The 2,925-nt window shown below is 46.1% G+C and overlaps 1 pseudogene; it reads right to left on the bottom strand.

Annotated features, from left to right (window-relative positions):
- Positions 1-1,897: 1,897 nt before the first annotated feature.
- LOC133563737 (transmembrane protein 117-like) overlaps positions 1,898-2,925 on the bottom strand; it is a 10,743-nt pseudogene continuing 9,715 nt past the window's right edge.

The following is a 2,925-nucleotide window of genomic DNA, read 5'->3' as shown; positions in this document are numbered from 1 at the left end:
CACCACATGGGCTCAGGAACACTTTATAAAACCACTGTCAGTAACTACAGATGGTCGCTACATCTATAAGTGCAAGTTAAAACTCTACTATGCAAAACGAAAGCCATTTATCAACAACACAAAGGGATGCCGCTGGCTTCGCTGGGCCCGAGCTCATCTAGGATGGACTGATGAAAAGTGGGAAAGGTGTTCTGTGGTCTGACGAGTCCACATTTCAAATTATATTTGTAAACTGTGGACGTGGTGTCCTCCGGAACAAAGAGGAAAATAACCATCAGGATTGTTATAGGCGCAAAGTTCAAAAGCCAGCATCTGTGATGGTATGGGGGTGTATTAGTGCCCAAGGCATGGGTAACTTACACATCTGTGAAAGCACCATTAATGCTGAAAGGTCCATACAGGTTTTGGAGCAACATATGTTGACATCCAAGCAAAATTATCATGGACGCCCCTGCTTATTTCAGCAAAACAGTGCCAAGCCACATGTTACATCAGCGTGGCTTTGTCGTAAAAGAGTATGGGTACTTTCCTGGCCCGCCTGTGGTCCATACATTTCTCCCATCGAAAATGTGTGGCGCATTATGAAGCGTAAAATACGACAACAAGACCCCGGATTGTTGAAGGACTGAAGCTCTACATAAAACAAGAATGGTAAAGAATTCCACTTTCAAAGCTTCAACAATTAGTTTCCTTAGTTCCCAAACGTTCATCGAGTGGTGTTAAAAGAAAAGGTGATATAACAGAGTGGTGAACATGCCCTTTCCCAACTACTTTGGCGCGTTAATTATTATTTGAAAAAAAAAAAAGTTTGAACATCAAATATCTCGATTGTGTAGTGCATTCAATTGAATATGGGTTGAAAAGGATTTGCAAATCATTGTCCATCCATCCATTTTCTACCGCTTATTCCCTTTTGGGGTCGCGGGGGGCGCTGGCGCCTATCTCAGCTACAATCGGGCGGAAGGCGGGGTACACCCTGGACAAGTCGCCACCTCATCACAGGGCCAACACAGATAGACAGACAACATTCACACTCACATTCACACACTAGGGCCAATTTTAGTGTTGCCAATCAACCTATCCCCAGGTGCATGTCTTTGGAAGTGGGAGGAAGCCGGAGTACCCGGAGGGAACCCACGCATTCACGGGGAGAACATGCAAACTCCTCACAGAAAGATCCCGAGCCTGGATTTGAACCCAGGACTGCAGGCACTTTGTATTGTGAGGCAGACGCACTAACCCCTCTGCCACCGTGAAGCCCCGCAAATCATTGTATTCCGTTTATATGTACATCTAACACAATTTCCCAACCCATATAGAAAAGGGGTTTGTACAAAACCGGTTTTCGGTATTTTCACCTTTTTTTGTTAAGTACAGAACCCCACATGTGTTCATTCATAGTTTTGATGCCTTCAGTGACAATCTACAATGAAAATAAAGAAAACCCATTAAATGAGAAGGTGTGTTCAAGCTTTTGGCCTGTTCTGTATTCTGGACTGTTCTTCCGCCATTGATAAAGAGTCTGCTTCTATTTAGTAACAAACAGTATATTTAAGACGTGTGTGGACTCGTAGTGATTTCAAGTGTTGTTGCTTTAAGTACAAACGTTTGTAAACACGTCTAGGAAATGATTACACCCAAGAAGGATACAATAATATAAATGCAGCAGGTCATAAATAGTGTATGTGTGTTATCACACAAGCATAATTAGACTGCGTATGAGATTTCAAGGCACAACCGTCGCCTCCTGATAGGGTCAAGGGGTCCGGAACAGGCCTCGATGAAAGGCACCAAAGTAGATGAGAACTTAAGAAAGGCGAGTACCTTACCAACCTTCCCGCTATTTATAGTCTGAATAGGTTTGCTTAGAGGGGGACAAGGAAATGCTACATGTCTCTCAGGTCAAAGATCCGGATTCGGGTGCGTGTGTGTTGGGGTCAGAAAAGACGTCCAGTTCTTCCTGAGCCACGTTGTCAATCACAACGCTCGGGTTGGTCTCTCGGGTTTCCGCCGTAATCGTTGCGTCCGGCGAGAGCATCCCCAGTAGTTTGAGGTTATTAATCACGGCGCTGTCCGTCTCCTCAGGGGTGACGCCCATCTCCTTGCTGCACGCCGATGGGGACTTCCTCTGGATCCTCTTATATAGCTTTTGTCCTTGTTTTGGTTTTGGAAGTTCTCGCTTTTCTGGAAGCGCCCCAACAACGAGATGAACGAGCCGAAGAGGACGAACGCCCCCAGGGTTGGGATGAAGGCCATGAACTTGGTGTTCATGCCGTGGCCGATGTAGCGGCTGGACATCAAAAGGTCTCCCTCCGTGTAGCTGCGGTTGGTGGCAGGATCCACATTGTCGGAGCGCCAGGCAAAGGTCAGCGTGCTGATGTTGAGATTATTGAGCGTGTCGGCGTCGTACACCATGTAGATCCTGTCGCCGGGCCCCCACATACTGACCATACTCGAAGGGCGAGTAGAAGATCTGGTTCTTCCACATGTTGAGGTCCAAAATGAGGACTAGGAAGATGATGCCGTAGTTGAACCACTTGCCTGTCAGGAGACACAAGACGGAGTCATCATAAAACGACAACACTGGCGTGTACTCACAGGCCGTTAATTGGAGGGAGGCAATAATTAAAGCTACCGTATTTCCTTGAATAGCCGCCGGGGTGCTAATTAATTTAAAACCTCTTCTCACTCCTGCGCTTATTCAAGGCATGCGGTAAAAAGTAAGCAGGCGCTAATAAATTTAAACCTCTTCTCACCCCTGCGCTTACCAATGGCATGCAGTAAAAATTTGAGTGTGATATAACAAGATAAATTAAAAATAAATCATTATTCTGCGGCCACGGCCCGGTGGTTGAGTATCACTGCTCTACAACATGTTATCGCGCCCATCTTTACACCATGCTATCTGCGTGCCGGTCAGACGCA

The sequence above is a fragment of the Nerophis ophidion genome, linkage group LG12 (genome assembly GCF_033978795.1).
Source record: "Nerophis ophidion isolate RoL-2023_Sa linkage group LG12, RoL_Noph_v1.0, whole genome shotgun sequence".
Taxonomy (NCBI): domain Eukaryota; kingdom Metazoa; phylum Chordata; class Actinopteri; order Syngnathiformes; family Syngnathidae; genus Nerophis; species Nerophis ophidion.
The sequence above is the reverse complement of the archived record's forward strand: the minus strand, read 5'-3'. Positions and strand labels throughout refer to the sequence as shown.